We start from the raw sequence: 18,685 nt of genomic DNA, 5'->3' as shown, positions 1-18,685 counted from the left end.
GGATGGATTTGTATGAAAATTTATACACTTATTATTCACCATATGAAGGTGTGCATTTGGGATTTTCATCATGATTGGATGATTTTTCTGCATTTTACAGGCGTTTTTCCTTTTTTATTTTGTGATATTGTTTGGCTCATAACTAGAAAACTATTACACATACAATCATCAAACTTGGACAATTTATGCATCTTGGGTAGACGGTGTGTCACGACCTATTTCAAGGTCACTGTGACCTTTAATTTAAGTGATTTTTTTTAAAAAACTAAGTCTTTAAAATTTTAAATTTCATAATCCTAAAAAATGTAAAAATATTGTTGTATCCTTATTAAAAAATGCTAAATTAAGTAAAAACTTATTTTTCCATCATATACTTTACAGCAGATTCTGTAAAAAATGTTAATGATTTGAGAGGAATTCAGTTTGTCCCATGGGCATAATTATCAAGCACTGGTCAAGGAGAATTTTTGATAGCAGAAATGTGCATGTCAAATTAGAGAGAAATTAATGACTTCATTGTCGGGAGTTAACTGGCAAGAGCATCATGCAGTATTATCTTAATTTGTCTCTTGGGAGTTGGGCAAAAAGAAATGGCCTTATAGTTGCTTGTGTTAATTAAGAGTTCTTGATGGCTGTAGTTCAGATAAAGATCTTTCAATTGGTGTAATGTAATTAAAACAAATTGATGTTTTAGTATATGATTAAAACTGAATTAGTATTGTATAATATAATTAAAATTAATTATACATGTGTTCATTGAAAAAAAAATACATTTCAATTTTTATATATTTGCAACAAATTGCAGTCATGTCTCACTTAGAATTTTATAGTCTAAAGAATAATTATTAATTTTTGATTTTTTTTTATTAGACTGTAGCATTTCCATTATTTCATAAAATATGCAATAAACAATTTAAAGCGGCAGATGGATATTTGTTAAGCTCTAACACAGCCAGTTTAGAATTATATGATGTACGTATTATTTGTTTTAATTAATCCCTACACTGTAAGTCTCTTAGAGATGTATGTAAAATATTTTAAAACTGATAAGAAATGGAAAATAGTTCATTGAAATCTGTGTCAATCTGTTAATCAAGGTTACTTGATTTTCTTGCACCCTAACCAATTTATGATTATTGAACAATATTTGATTGGCGTATCATGCTGTGGCGGGGCACTTTATTAGACAATAGTGAACACCTCTTACTACATCCATAAAATATTTCTGAATTGGCACCTACTCTGAAAAACCCAGCGGGGGTATTTGTCCCTATTGGACAGTTCTAGTTATTGATATGGAAGTATTCACAATTGATTTAAAATTCAAGCCTTATTAGCTCTACTGGTCAGAGACCAGAAGAGCTTATGCGGTAGTAATTCGTCCGGCATCTGTCCGTCTGTCCGTCTAGCTGTCTGTCTGTCTGTAAACAATTTTTCAAAATGCTACTCCTCCTACAGTTTTGGTCTAATTTCAACTTGGCATACAAGTAGACTACACTAAGATACATAATTCTATGTATGGGTTTTTGATTTCAATAAACGGTGTTGCCGTGGTTACTAAAAATAGAAATATCTGTGAAATTTTTTCAAAATGCTACTCATCCTACAGTTTTGGTCTGATTTCAATATAACTTGGCACACAAGTAGACTACACCAAGATACATAATTCTGTTTATCGGTTTTTAATTTCCATGAACGGTATCGTCGTGGTTACTAAAAATAGAAATTTCTGTGAAATTCTTTCAAAATGCTACTACTCCTACAGTTTTGGTCTGATTTCAATATAACTTGGCACACAAGTAGACTACACCAAGATACATAATTCAATATATCGGTTTTTGATTTCCTTGAACGGTGTTGTCGTGGTTACTAAAAATAGAAACTTCATTAAAATGGTTTCAAAATGCTACTCCTCCAACAGTTTTGGTCTGATTTCAAAATAACTTGGCACACAAGTAGACTGCATTAAGATACATAATTAGTTTTATCTGTTTTTGATTTCCTTGAACGGTGTTGTCTTGGTTACTTAAAATAGAAATTTCTGTAAAATTGTTTCAAAATGCTACTCCTCCTACAGTTTTGGTCTGATTTCAATATAACGTGGCACACAAGTAGACTACACTAAGATCCATGATTGTGTGTATCGGTTTTTGATTTCCAGGTATGGTGTTGCCGTGGTTACTAAAAATAAAAATGTCTATAAAATTGTTTCAAAATGCTACTCCTCCTACAGTTTTGGTCTGATTTCAATAAAACTTGGCACACAAGTAGACTACACTAAGAACATAAAGAGACTCTTATCAAGAATCATTATTCTATTTTGCTGTTGTAAAGTTTCAATTCCCAACTGCTTAAAGCTGAACACTACTCGTAAAAAGGCATAGTCGCCATATTTCCCGTTCTTCATCGCTTTCCCTACAACCCATATATAAGGAGCAGATCGCTTACCAGTTTAATGTATTTTGCTGTAGAGATCCGACGAGTGTAGACGTACATATTACACAGCCGTGCTACTCGGTCGCGATGAAATTATCAAATTGAACGTATTTTTTCCAAAACAGGACAAAAGTATCAAGAAAAATATAGGTCATTACATATTATTTACAAACAGAAAATGCACATAAAAACAAGGAATAAACGCAAAAAATATAAGACCATGAAAGGAGTACTACATGTCGGCCACAAGTTTCGAGTGTGCAATCGGGTGTAACGAAATCAAACGGTATATATACCCGCCTGACAGTGCCTATTTATGAGAAGTGTTCAGCTTTAAGTACTTTTCTCTTCCTTTGCTATAAGTACAAACCAGTAGAGCTTCAGTCTCGACAGAGACTTCTGGTTTTTTGATACTTAACTTATTTGTGCCTTTGTTTAGCAAAAATGCTCAAATGAGTGATGTGGCCCATGGGCCTCTTGTTCAAATTATGGCGGATTTTCAATATGATTCTAGGGTGAGGGGAGGGGGCTAAAAAAGTTAGAGGGGGTTAAAAGGGATTGTACGGTGTATATAGATATATGATCAAATAATCAGGTCATTTTATATCAAATTTTACTGCAAACAATGTAACTTATTAGAAAATGAAATTTTATTGCAATTTGATTTTGAAATAAATGTAGGTTCATTAGCTATTCTAAGCTAAAGGTTGAAAGAGCTAATGCTTATTATGGCCATTTGTGCAGTGGGCATAAACTTTTTAGAATATGGGCCATAACTCAAGAACCTCTTGGCTAATCATTGTCAAATTTGTCACAGGGTATCCTTTGTCAAAGTGCTCCTGTTTTGCAGGTAGAAAATACCAAAGGTATTGGTTGTTAAAAAACCTTCTCAGGAACCACTGGGCAGATTATCACCAAACCAATACATACAAGTATGGGGATATGTTGAAGATTAAAAAATGTTCAAGGCATCACCCTTGCTCAAAGGTTATGGTTTCAAGGTCACTAGAGTTTACAAAAAAATACACTTTATCAAAATGTTGATATTTTGCTTACTGTAAGAACAAGAATCATCAAATCTTGTAAATTGATGCATCTAAGGACATCCTATCATGTTGACTCAAAAGTAGGTCATGGCGACCTACTTTTTGAATTTTGCAGACACTCATTTTCAAATTTATTTGGAGGCACATCTTAAACACTTTAAAACATGATCATCAAACTTGTCATTTGATGCATCTTAGGTCCTCAGACAACCTCAACATAAAAGTTGGTCACCTTGACCTACTTTTTGAATTTATGGCTTATCTTTTTAAAAAAGAAATACTGATACAGATAAAAATAAATTAAAAATACAGATACTGAGAGGTTAAGAATCATTAAAACTTGTAAGTTGATGCATTTTGGGGCCTTAAGGTATTCAACCCATATTAGGGCATTATTTTCTAACCTTATATATCAGTCATATAAAAAACACTCTGACATTACTTCAAAGCATTTTAGAGTAGAAAATGTTTGACCAAGAGAAAGTTATTTTTTAAAATAATAAAATACCTGTGAAATCACTTATTTTCATGGGGGTTTTATTTTTATCGTTTTCAAAGCATGGAAAGGCCCTTGAATTCAAGACCACCAGGAAATGTCAAATTCCATTTTCATTACTACTTAACACTTCTCAAACCATGAAAGCAAATACCCTCAAGCCAATATTTCTTTCTCAAGCTTCGAAAATTTGATCCCACAAAAATTTGTGATTTTTATTGTAAATACTGTGAATATCAATAAAAACTGTGGAGGAAAGATACATTTCATCATTAAAAAGAGAAAAACAATCAAGAACTATTTTTTCACCAGATAGATTTTTAGGTCAACAGAGTAAACTCAGGTGACCTATTGCTATCCGTTTTCGTCCGTCGTGTGTTAACATTTGAACGTTTTCAGCTTCTTCTCTAAAATCACAGAACCAATTTCAACCAAATTTGGTATACAGCATCTATGGGTGAAGGGGAACAAAAATTTGAATTTTATGGTCCCGGCCCCCCTGGGGCCTTAGGAGTGGGGCCAAAACCACTAAAATTAATGCAATCTTTAAAAATCTTCTTCTTTACTCCTGGACATCAAGCAGTCAAACTGTTTGCATGATTGTAATCAGCATTGAGTCCTCTACCAAAATTGTGAAATTCGTGGCCCTGGGGTAAGGGTTCTAGTGCTAGGGCGGGGCTAAAAAAGTATATAGTGAAAACGCATTATTTCTTTGAAAATCTTCTTTGCTCCTGGGCATTAAATAAACTAACTTAGTGCATAGTTTTGATAAGCAAGTGTGCCTCTACCAAAATTGTGAATTTTATGGCCCCAGGGTCAGGGGTTCTGGGGTTAGGGTGGGGCTCTATTGATTATATAGTGAAAATATATGAATTCTTTGAAATTTTTCTCTGCTCCTAGGTATTAAATAAACTAACTAAGGCATAGTTATGATGAGCAAGAGTACCTCTACCAAAATTGTGAATTTTATGGCCCCAGGGTCAGGGGTTCTGGAGTTAGGGCGGTGCTCTATTGATTATATAGTGAAAATACATCAATTCTTTGAAAATCTTCTTCTCTGCTCCTGGGTATTAAATAAACTAACTAAGTACATAGTTATGATGAGCAAGAGTGCCTTTACCAAAATTGTGAATTACGGCCCCAGGGTCAGGGGTTCTGGTGTTAAGACGGGGCTGTATTGATTGTATAGTGAAAATACATTAAATCTTTGAAAATTTTCTTCTCTGCTTCTGGGTATTTAGCAGATGAACTACCTATATAGTTATGATGAGCAAGGGCCTTAAGAATTGTGAATTTCAAGGCCCCAGGGTCAGGGGAACCATAGGGGGGAAGGGCTGTACTTATATACTAAAAAAGAATGGTTTGAAATCTGCTCCTTGGTATTAATCAAATATTTTTGAAAAGCAAGGATGCCTTTTCAAAAATTATGCAATGTGTGGATCTAGGCCTAAGGGTCAGGGGTTCATGTGCGGTAGGGGCACTACTGATTATAGCTGAATATTACTGATTAGTTGAAATGTATTTTTTGTTCCCCTACCCTGCCTATGTGTATTAAGTATCCAAACTAAGCAACTGCGAAGTGTATAATTATGAGGATCAATGGTGCCTCTTTCAAAATTGTGAATGCCATAGCATCTGGCTTAAAACATGAATCAAATTCAATCACTGGAATGTTGTTGCATGATGCTCAGGTGACCTATAAGGCCCATGGGCCTCTTGTTAGCTCACCTGAGCAGAAGGCTCAAGTGAGCTTTTCTGATCACATTTTGTCTGTCGTCTGTCTAGCTGTCTGTCCGTCTGTTAACTTTTCACATTTTTGACTTCTTCTCAAGAACCGCTGGGCCAATTTTAAACAAACTTGGTACAAAGCATCCTTGGGTGAAGGGGAATTAGCTTTTTAAAAATGGAGGGCCAAGTCCCCTCATAAGGGGAGATAATCAAGAAAAACCAAAAATAGTGTGGGGTCTTTAAAAAATCTCCTCCTCAAGAACCACAAGCCAGAAAAGCTGAAACTTATGCAGAAGCATCGTGGGGTAGTGTAGATTCTAAATTGTTCAAATCATGACCCCCGGGTGTTGGGCGTGGCCACAATCGGGAATCAAATTTTTACATAGAAATATAAAGGAAAAATCTTTGAAAATCTTCTTCTCAAGAACCACAGGGCCAGAAAAGCTGAAACTTATGTGGAAGCATCCTGGGGTAGTGTAGATTCTAAATTGTTCAAATCATGACCCCCGAGGTAGGGCGGGGCCACAATGGGGAATCAAAGTTTTACAATGGGGAATCAAAGCATCCTATGGTAGTGTAGATTTCAAATTGTCTAAACTATGATGGGGTAGGGTGGGGTCACAATATGTATTACAAGAGGGAAATCTGGTAAAGAACGGAATGGTCAAAGTTTCTCAGGTGAGCGATGTGGCGCATGGGCCTCTTGTTAATTCACCTGAGCCAAAGGATCAAGTGAGCTTTTCTGATCCGAATTTGTCTGTTGTCTGTCCATGTTGTTGTTGTGGATGTAAACTTGTCACATTTTCGTCTTTTCTCAAGAACCACTGGGCCAGATTCAACTAAACTTGCAGCAAAGTATTCTTGGGTAAAGGCTATTCATTTTTAGCTCACCTCAACGAAGTTAGGAGAGCTTATGTGATATCGTTGGTGTCCCAGGTTAAGGTTAAGGGTTTTGGAGCAGTTTTCTTTTTAAGTACTTCTATGCCCTATATTGATTAGACATTCATGGAAGTTGCTTCTAGTGTGTTTCATTGTACCAGTCAAGGTTTCAGATGCTGCAATTTCAGCAAAGGAATGACCAGGTTAATGTTTTTGGAGCATGTTAACATTTTTTTGTGCAGTTTTTAGTGTAGGTCTCATTTCCAAGTAACTATAAGCCCTATGTTGACCAAACTTACATGGATGATGCATCTAAGGATGCACACTTCCAGGTTTGCTTCGGATCCCGAATCTGACCTGCATTTTCCGGATGAGTGAACAGGTTAATGTTTTTGGTGCAGGTTTAATTTCCAAGTTTACTAAGAGCCATGTAATGATCAAACCTGCATGGATGATACATCTAAGGATGCATACTACTTTTGAAATTTTAAGGCTATTTTAGAAATTCCCAGATATTTATTGGCTTAGAATCATCAAACTTTGTCAATTAATGCATCTCAGGTCCTCAGAGAATGTCAACCATAAAATTTGGTCATGGTGACATTCTTTTGAAATATGATTTGGACATATTTTATTATGTTATAAATACATGTACATGAATGGATTGAGCAGCAGGCATACATGTAGCCTATATAAGCCTTCTCTGGAAATTTCATGGCTATATTTGAATATGTCAGGACTTATTTAGCTTTTAAAAATCTATAATATTTGTAAATGATGCATCTTAGGACCTTGAAGAATGGCAACCAAAAATTAGGTCACAGTGAAGTACTTTTGAAGTTTTATGGCTGTTTATAAATATCCCCGGTCCTAATTGGCTTAGAATAATCAAACTTTGTCAGTTGTTCATCTTGGGACCTCAGTGAAGGTCAACTGAAAAGAAATTCACTGTGACGTACTTTTAAAAATTTTGGGCAATATTGAAATACATGTATATCGTGTACTAATTGACTGAGAATCATTGAGCTTTGTCAATTGATGCATCTTGGGTCCTCAGTATGTGTCAACTTAAAAGTGCATGTAGGTCACATTGGCCTACATGTCCTTTTGGAATTTCAAGGCAATATTTAAATATTTCAAATATTAAGAGTCTTAAAATCATCAAACTTTGACATTTGAGGCATTTTGGGTTCTTAAAGTTTGTATACCAAAAAAGTAGGTCACTGTAATCTTTACTAGTATTTGGAATCTCATGGCTATATGAATAATCATATTTGTCAGTAGATTATCTGTGGTTCTTCGTGTTTTTAACCAAATTGTAGGTCATGATAACTTTTGGAATCTCAAAGCATTAGCTAAATTTACAGAATGCTGAGAGGGTTCAGAAAGAGGTGATAGATTTTACAATTTATCAGAAGAGCTAAACAAGGCCCTGAGGCCTCTTGTTTAATTGTCTTCACACCTGTACATTGTGGATTTGGAGAGAAGACAAATGAATACAAGTATTTAACAAGTGACTGGTGTATGTTATATATAAACTTAATGTGTTTGTGAAACACTGATACTCACGTATGGCAACAAAGTGGAGATTAAACTTTTCTTACATGCAAATTAAATTATGTTGGTATCCAAAGTAAGGGCTTGTCACAAGGAATACACATGTGAAATATGAAAGTCATAGCTCCACTAAATCAAAAGTTATGGGCAAGGCTATTATTTTTGGCGGACAAAAAGACAAACAAACTGACAGACGGACGGACGGACGGACGGACGGACATGACAAAAACTATATACCCCCAAAACTTAAGGCAAGACCTTTTATAAGATACCAACAACATTGACCTTTTGACCTTGGAGATTTTCGTACATATGAAAAAAATTAACCTTGACCTTAAGTTTTGAATGGTGAGGGCTAGGGCTTTCATACTTCACAAATATTATCCTTGTGAAAAGACCTTTCATTGGATTTCAAGAACTTTGGCCTTGGAGTTTTACCTACTTTTTAAAAACCTTGGCCAGAACTCTTGAACGGTTAGGGCTGGGACACTCATACCTCACATATGTAATTTAATACTTTTAACAATACCTTTCTCAAGAAACTAACAATTTTGACATTGGAGTTTGACTTACCTTTTAAAAACTTATTCCTGGCCATAATTTTTGAACTGGTGGTGCTAGGGCTTTCATACTGCACAATTGTATTTCTTATGAGAAGACCCTACTTTAGATACCAATATATTTAATTTGCATTTAAGAAAAAATAATCTTCACTATGTGCCATATGGAGGCATCAGTGTTTCACAAATACATCTTGTTTTTTATAAGTTTTGGTTGAGAAGAGATAGAGTTTTCATATTTTTTGACATGTGCATTAAATGTGTCAAGATAGTTGCTATGCTTTGACTTTTGGCCCCTTGACCTTCACGATTGACCTTATTTTTCCAAGAAATTAACACCGGTAATAATTTCTAAATGACATATGCTAGGGCGTTCATATTTGACAAAATATGCCATAAAAATGGTATCTCACCCATAAAGACATCGAAAGCGAGGGGCCACAATTCTTTGAATTTGCTTGTTTTGAAGCTAAGTTTAACTACAGAATACACTGACTTTCTGAATTTGCCAGGTCAACAGTGAATGCTTACTCCTCCCAAGTCTTTGATCCACGTTTGAGTCTTTCCATCAGGTGAGATAAAAGAGGGCCTTAACAGACACCCAAGTACTGTATATATAATACATACATGCAATTTAGAGGACTTAATGAAGTATAAAATTGAAGTATAGAATCGACTTAAAACCTAAAAGCAAGAAAAAAAAATTGATCAATATCAGTGAAATAATAAGTACCCAGTAACATTCCTTAAAGTTAGTTCTACACTGCCAAGAACACACCTGTATATTAATGAGAATAAATCTATTTCAATGCTGAACTTGAAGGTTTCTGTCAGCAATACTGTCTACGGACACGATGGGTTCCTGGCCGTTTACTTGCACTCATTATCACAATCACAATGTAGACTAAAAACAAAGCAAGTCAATACTATTTTTAAACCGACTTGTTTGTCTCTCACAATGGCCGCTCTTGATCTTTAAAGGTGCATGGACACAGATTTGAAGTTAATATTTTTAGCTCTTCTGAGCCAAAGGTTCAAAGAGCTAATGCTATGGCCATTTGTGCTGTGTGCGTTAACTTTTTAGAAAATGGACCATTACTCAAGAACCCCTTGGCCAATCATTGTATTGTATTTGTATGTACTCATTTGAGTATCCTTGGCCCAAGGGCTACCATTTGTACTAAAACTAGGGTTGGGACTCTTAAACAAGGGGAGATAATCAGGAAAATGAAACCCAAAAGTACTGGTTGCTAAAAAATCTCCTCCAGAACCACCGGGCAGATTTTCACCAAACCTACACACAAGGATCAGTATATGTTGAAGATAAATATTTGCACGGGGAATTACCCTCGGGCAAAGGGCGTGGTCTCAAGCTTACTTCAAAGTTGACCTAAATTTACACTTAATAAAAACATTTATATTTTACCCCTTGGGGTAGGGCGGGGTCACAATGGCTGATCAAAAGTTTACATAGGAATATATAGGAAAATTCTTCTCCAGAACCATTAAACCAGGAAAGATGAAATTCATGGGGATGCACCCTCAGGTAGTGTAGATTCAAATTTGTTCAAATCATGACCCCTGGAGGTAGGGCGGGGCCACAATGGCTGATCAAAGTTTAACATAGGATTACATGGGAAAAATCTAAACATCTTTTTCTCCAGAACCACTGGGCCAGGAAAGATGAAACTCGTGTGGAAGCATCCTCAGGTAGTGTAGATTCAAGTTGTTTTTTTTTCAAATCCCCTAGACCCCTAGGAGTAGAGCGGGGCCACAATCGCTGATCAAAAGTTTACATAGGAATATATAGGAAAATTTTTCTTCTCAAGAACCATTAAACCAGAAAAGATGATACTCATGTACAAGCATCCTCAGGTAGTGTAGAATCAAGTTTGTTCAAATCATGACCCCTGGGGTAGGGCGGGGCCATAATGGCTGATCAATGTTTTACATAGGAATATTTTGGAAAAATTGTCTTCTCAAGATCAGCAAAGCTATGATTGGGGATAATAATTTGGAATCATCCTCAGTTAGACTTAATTCAAATTTGTTCATATCATGACCCCTGGGGTGAGGTAGGGCCATAATGGGCAATCAAATCTTTACGTAGAAATATACCGGAAAAATCTTTAAAACTCTTCTTCTCAAGTATGGTGAAATTATACTTGTATGCTTTATTGATATAGTGACATTCTCAAGTAATAAAAAATTCAAATCCCCTCTCCCCCAACAAGTAAACTTTTCAATACTGATCTGATTTGTGTTAGTTAGCCCATGTTCTCAGGTGACCCATGGGCCTCTTGTTAAATTTGATGACTTGTCTCTTATAAAACATTTAACCCTTTAACTACCAGAGATTTTGCGTTTTAACTGCAAAATTAACTTAAAAATTTCGATTAGAAATTTAAACATTTTCTAGACACTTTTACAGAAAGCAGCCTATATATTTTCTGAAAGGTAAGATCCTAAAGTATTTAATTATGTAGAGTAAAATGACATCGCGGTTGCTATGGCAACGAATAAGACCTATATTTGCCAAAATATGTGTATTTCTCCTTTTTACTTCCCAGAATTACAAACAAATTTACAAATAACACTTCCATAACAGAAGATTTAGTGATACTATTATAACAAAGCATATCATCAATTAGTTTTAAGTTATACTGGTCAATTTTATTTGGAAGAGAGGGTTTGACAATTGCATAATGTCCGTCATCCGTAAGCATGGTAAGGCCTTGTGGTACAGCTGCCTAATTGCACTTTCCCTCTTACAGATTTTGATAGATTTCAATTAAATTTGAAAATTTGGTACACATAGAGAGAACACTTACATATACAATTCTTTATTTTAGTACTTTTTTTCAATGAAAAGTGTTGCCATGGTAACAAAAATTGGAATTTTGAGAAGGGAACATCTTAAGGATTGTTACGATTTCAACAAAACGAGGAAAACTATCAAAAAAATCCAATCCCAGAAATTTCTTGACAAGCAAAAAAAAAAAAAAAAAAAGACCTAAACTCGCCCTAACGTCAAAAACCTATTTCGTGTGTGTGTGTTGGGGGTGGGGGTGGGGGGGGGGGGTAGTGGTGTCTTCTATTACCTCAAATCTTTCACTTTTCATACCCATTTCACAAATATTCGCGTTTACCTTGGGGTCCATAGTAACTTTGTTCTTGTTTTAGTATATACATTTCTTAACCTGGTAAATTCCAGGGGGGTCCTGACCCCCCCCCCCCCCCCCCCCCCCCCCCGAGCTCCGCGCATGTTCGCCATAACTTTGGAACTATGAAAGATAGATTCTTCATAAATGGTTTGCATGCTCTACTAATTAAGCTCTTTCAAATGACACTATGGGGAATAACCTTCTGACCTTGACTGTGACCTATATGCTAAAAATAGCTTTTTGTCTTCAAACTTTAACCATAACTTTGAACCATGAAATATAGAGATTTCATATCTGGTATGCATACTCCAGTAATGAAACTCTTTCAAATGACACTACGGTGAATGACCTGGTGACCTTGACTGTGACCTATATGCTAAAAATATCTCTGCAAACTTTAACCTTCGCCATAACTTTTGAACCATGGTAATAGAGACTTTATATTTGGTATGCATACTCCACTAATAAAGCTCTTTCAAATGACACAAAGGTCAATGATCTGGTGACCTTTACTGTGACATATATGCTCAATATAGCTTTTTTTGAACCATCACCATAACTTTTATACAATGAGATATAGAGACATAATATTTGGTATGCATACCTCACTAATTAAGTTCATTCAAATGACGCCAAGTTCAATGACCTTATGACCTTGACTGTTACATGTACCTATATGCTAAAAATAGTTTTTTTTCGAATTTTGTTGCCGCCGGGCGCATAGTGTTTCACAAACACATCTTGTTAGGCATATTTTCCGGATACCACTGATTAAACTTTCGTCAACTTATTTACACAGCGTTTTAAAAAAAACAAAAAGGCGACTTTGATATTCAATAGCACATTTTACTATTTTCCCGCGATCATCTTGGCAAATAATCTACATACCCGCTCGGTTTCATTTATTTTTTGTAACAGTATAATCAACTTTCTAAGCATCCTCAATGCGCATACTGTAATCCTGGCTAATATGTAAAAGACTATTCTATGAGGGATTTTTTTTTTTTGATTTGATAAAGTTTGATAAAGACTTGTTTTTAACTCTGTGTGGACTAAAAAAATTATTTAGATAAATAATAGTTTCTAGAAGTATGTTATAGACAAAGATGTAATGTCATTTAGACTGTAAACTTACACCCCCCACCCCCCATCCCCAGGGAATTTGAAAAAATGACTATACCATAATGTGAAATTTACAATAAAATGTTGCACTTGGAAACGAATATGCGTAAGTATAACAAAGTGTAATTTTTTTGCATTGTGATTAATTGTAACGACTTACAGCACATTCATTATCACGAGTGTTTACGACTTATGAACTTTTTACTTGTCAAGTGAAACGAAAGAGGTGAAGACAACGAGCAGTTATTGACCTAAAAAAATCTAAAATGCAATACAAATTACAAGTATACAATACAAATTACAAGTATACAAAACAAATTTGTGACCAGGAAAAAAAAACCACAGAACCCTCGGAAATCCAGAGATGGGATCGGGTGCTTATAGGAGGAGTAAGCATTTCCTTAGGACTGGTCACACCGTGAGGCCGTTGTATTGATCATGTATCGACGGAACACCCCTTAGTCAAATTTTGTACTATATCAAACGCTTGAATAACTGGATCTAAATACTACACTAGCCAAAAAAAACCCCAACTGTGTGCAGTAAATAAAAGGAAATTATCAAAACATTAATTCTGTGGTAAATATCTGAAAGTTATTTTTTAAAAGAAATTAAATCTTAGTATTGTACGCATGATTTTAAATTTGGACCACAAGTCTAAACTTACCAAATAAACACTAAAAGAGTTTCATAAACACTAAAAGAGTTTTCTCCCCCCCCCCCCCCAAATACGTGTTTGCATCTGTTTTAGTTCTTTAGGGTCATGCTCTTAATCATGGAAAATTTCTGCCCAAGGGTTCATTTATCTGTTAAACTGCTATTATCTTTTATTCAGGAGGTAGGAATAAGATCAACGCAGGCTTATTTCACTGATTTTTTTAGGGACGCACGTATTTATGCTTACCTATACGGTAAAATACATGCACTTCAAAAGTATTGCTCAGGTGACACACACTTCGCTTTTTCTAGTGTAAAACTATCTAACCATGGCCTAAATGTAAGAATAAGATCAACTTCCACTCTAGAGGCAAAAGGTGGACTAGGGACTTGAGATATTAATTACGTATAAATCACAGTACTTAAACTTTTACGACAAACGCATATGTGACATGTATATAAAACACACTTGCATGCAAGTACATTATGTACGTGAATAAATATATTTATAATAGATAGAGAAGCAAAGATTACAAGAACGTATGTAACGCCATCACTGCCTTATAGCATACAACTATGCATTTATTATGTCAATTTATCATTACGAGATGTGAACATATCTTTACGTTATGTCCATTTTTTATGAGATGATGTAAATATATCTTAACAACATGTCAATGCTGCATTACATGAAGTAAATACATCCTTTCATTATGTCAGCACTTCATAACTTGAAGTAAAAAATTCATTATGTGGAGTGATAATGTGTTTACATTGTATTTAAACTTTATCACGTGAAATGAATGTTTCTTGACATCATTTCATTTCTTTAATATGCGAGGTAAAAACTGCATTATGTGAAGTAAGTTGTGTTTTATAATTAAACTTATTATTACATGAAGTCAAAAGCCTATTCCTTTTTGAGAGTGTATATTTCTATTATATCAAAGCATATAACGTGATATGGATTTATCTTTATTTTACGGCGAGAATCATGATGTTAGGTGAACACATCTTACCTTTATGTCAGTGCTTTATTACGTGGTGTAAAAAGTGTATAACATAATGTGAACATATCTTTTTATCCCATGTTTAACCCTTTATCCCGTTGATATAGCTCATGTGATATCGTTTTCGTATCACACAGTTGTGACGTCACAATGTGTTTTGCGTTAGAGTGATGAAGCAAAATGAAGTGGAGTCCTATATAAAAACAGTGTTAAACATTATTTGTGGTGTAAAAAACATAGGATAAAAAGAATCTCACATGATTTGTAGTAAGATATGATTTTTATCCAACTCGTTGTGTGTTTTTATCCCCTCGCCAAGGCTCGGGGATAAAAATCACACAACTCATTGGATAAAAATCATATCCAACTACAAATCATGTGAGATCCTATATTTATTATATCAACACTTTATTACATTATGTCAAAACTCCATTCCGTGATGTGGATATATAATTACGTTATGTCAACTCTTTCTTATGTGATTTAAAAATATCTTTATATTGTGTTAACTCTTTATCATGTTGATTCCCAAAGTTCATTACCTGATGTTAAAATACATTTACATTATCTCAAAGCTGTATAGATAGTATATATAGTATATAATGAATGTTGGCGACCGTGTTTTAATGACTGGTAAGAAGGGGGGGAGCTGATTGATTAGGACGAATTACAGGCAAATAATATCAACCCCCCTCTTTTCCCAGACATAACTTTACTATAGAAAATCTAATGCTCATTGAAACTGTACAGCCCCCACCCCCACTTTTTGCTGAAGTATAGTCCACTAAGGGTAATGTAGTATATCTGGAAAAATATAGGACTGGTCGAAGTTGAATCACTCTCCCTGAAATAGGATTTTCGGGCTTGGACAATTTATTTCTTGGCTTGTCAAGTTTTTTCGGGTAAATATTTTTGTTTCTGGCTGACCTCCTCTTTCAAAAAAAGATGCTACGTCACTGGAATCAGTATTTTTTTTAACCATTCCAGGGCCAGAATTCTATTACAAAAAATCTACCAGTCGCACATCTAAATCAATTGAAATGCCTTAGTAAGCATGCATGGGCACATATCAGTGGCGGATATGGTAATCTTGAACAAGGAAGGGGGACGGTATATGGTTGGAGACAAAGGGCGAAAAGCGGAGAAGCTCTCAGGCTTTATAGTTTTATAGAATAAAGTTTTCAACTTAATTCAGCTAAACTTAATGTGAAACTAATGCAATGTCCTACAAAGTTTAAGACTTTTATAAAAAAAAAAAATAACCAATTCAAAATAAAGACAAAAAAATTGCTGCACGACTCATAATATTTGATTTATTTAATTATCAGATTAAAGTAAACACCATTGAATTTCGACGTGACTTTAATTCACAGTCGCAGTGTTAAGACCTTGCACGTTTCAAGATTGTCAACCATTTGTCGCTTAAAGTTTTCATTTAAAGATGGAATTCCCAAATCACTGAGAATTTCTTCTACGACAGTTTTCTCTCCCCCATTTTAATTTAGTGCTTGCAGAACGCGGAAAATACGTTGTGCTCATATAAAGGCCGAGGATACCCGTGTTCGCATAACGTAATAGTGAATCGACATAATGTAGAAGAGTGCGCACAGTATGACATGAGCTTTTCACATTCATAAGATGTCATGAAAAGTAAACATAACGAAATGCAAGTTGACAAAATATAATTGTAGTATGTGTAAATGTCATAAAGATTGACATAATTTAAAGGAAAGTTAACACAATGCAAAAGTAGTGTGGGTAAATGTCATTAAGAGTTGACATAATGTAAAGAAAAGTTAACACAATGCAATAGTAGTGTGGGTTAATGTCATAAAGAGTTGAAATAATGTAATGGAAGGTTGACACAATGCAATAGTAGTGTAGCTTAATGTCATAAAGAGTTGACATAATGTAATGGAAGGTTGACACAATGCAATAGTAGTGTTTTGCTGTAAGGCAGTGACGGCGTTCCATAAGAACGCTTTACATTTTACTGTGAAATAGAACCTGAAATATAATGGGAATACATTTAATTATTAGAGTTGGTACCTTATCCATCTCATTATGGTTTACACAGACGAGTTTCAGTGATATCTCTCTCTCTCTCTCTCTCTCTCTCTCTGGGTGTGTGTGTGGTTGAAAATGCATTTTTTTCTTATTTGTTTTATTCAAAGTCGCAGTGGAAATGTCTGAATGATCTTACATGTGTCTGGACGTTCAAGCTTTGTTCATCTCTGTGTACATAACAACTTTGGTAACAGAAAGAGAAATGATTCAAACGAAAGTTTCCCGATATTTATTATCGCCTCAATTCCATGTAATTTGTATGGGTAAATAAAAATATATTCTTCATCAACAAGAAAAAAATAAAACCTGCTATTATTCCCGTGATTTCTTTATAATTATGGATGTTTGTGATATATTTTCATTGCGACATACGATCATCACTGCTGGTAAAGTGCGAATCGAGAAAATCTTGGTTTCGGACACCAGCTACTATTGGCACCTGTGAATTATCTAGTTTAATACATATTTTTTCATAAAACACAATAAAAATCACTTTCTAGAAAGCAAATTCATGAAATAGTTAAGCGATTGGATTGCTTTTATACCCGAAAAGGGCTCATATCGAAATATTACTTGTAAATGACTGTTTACATCGTGTTTTTCACGTACTCGCATTTGCAAAGTACATAAAGTACTACAGGACTAATTGGACAGTTAACTTGATAAATTTAACTTTAATCCAACGTTTTTCTATGCCATGGACACAAACAATGTGCTTTAAATGATATATTTCCATGGGATTTGCCAATAACTAGCAAATTCATTTTATAGGTGCTACAACTGGTTTCTGTTAAATTTTGACACAGACGACTTTTGATTTGTGTAAATGCGACAACTGGTTTACGTCTCTGAGACTGTTGGTTCGTTACTTAATTAACGTGAATAATATGAAATTATTCAAATTTACATAAAAAGAATAATTGTTTTTATAGTTTATAGTAATTTTTGACTATTGATTGAATCAATACATAGTGTTCCATCAATTCTTTTTACGGATATTGTGTTTTTGGTTCAATTATTTTGTTACTTTTAAATAGAGTGATATGGTGTGACTATCGGGCCTGTTTACTCTGCTACAAAATGTAGTGCGTTGCATACGTGAAATGAAAATAGAATAAATCGTAATACTGTGAAGCCTTTACAGTGTAAAACAAACAACTTTTTAAAAGGAATAACCATCTGATGGGTATTAGAAAAGATAGAGGGGGTGGAGGGAGGGTGCTGAGTAACATTAACTGCAATTTTATACGATATATGATATATAAGCCTTTAACATTTATGGATTACGTTAGGTGATCTGTGGTCTCCCCTATGATTTTATTCCATGTAAGGTTATAGTATCTATATAACACAGTGCCTAACCTCTGATCTTCTTACTAATAGTATGCGACTCAGAGTAAACGACGCCAAGTCTCTGAATTCGCAGATCTCTAACAAGTAGGGGGAGGAGGAAGATGTTTTCCCTTACCACCCCCTACCTCTTAATTTCGCTCGGACTTTTCACCGATCCTTCAACATAATGGAATAATTATTTGTTAAATTATTTAATGTCTCCTTCTTCTTCCTTATGAGATCATGATTAAATGGGCGACCTCATCACTTTAAATTTTTTAGTAAACCTCTGATTTTATTTATTTTACAAAGAAGATGTACCCCCCTGTATTTCGAAGTTTTAGGCTGCATCGAGTTCTCATCCCCTTTCCCTGGAATTAACACATCAAATTCATGAACTACATTAAAAAAAAGAAATAAAAATTTAAAAATGCACCAATTGTTATTTCTTTTTGGGATACATATACTGTATTTAAAGACAAGCAAGTTGACCAATCTTCCAAATTCCAATTACATACATTTAGAGAACTCGGAGAAATTGTGCACTTTTTTCCAATTTTCAAAAAATTAGTGTCGCAACTGTTTTTTGGAGAGGATTTAAAAAATAATTCTACACATACCCTGATTTTAA

Source organism: Saccostrea cucullata, unplaced genomic scaffold, assembly GCF_032062105.1.
Source record: "Saccostrea cucullata isolate Sc308-1 unplaced genomic scaffold, CSIRO_AGI_Scuc_v1 ctg4923, whole genome shotgun sequence".
NCBI lineage: Eukaryota > Metazoa > Mollusca > Bivalvia > Ostreida > Ostreidae > Saccostrea > Saccostrea cuccullata.
This window is presented reverse-complemented; position numbering follows the sequence as displayed.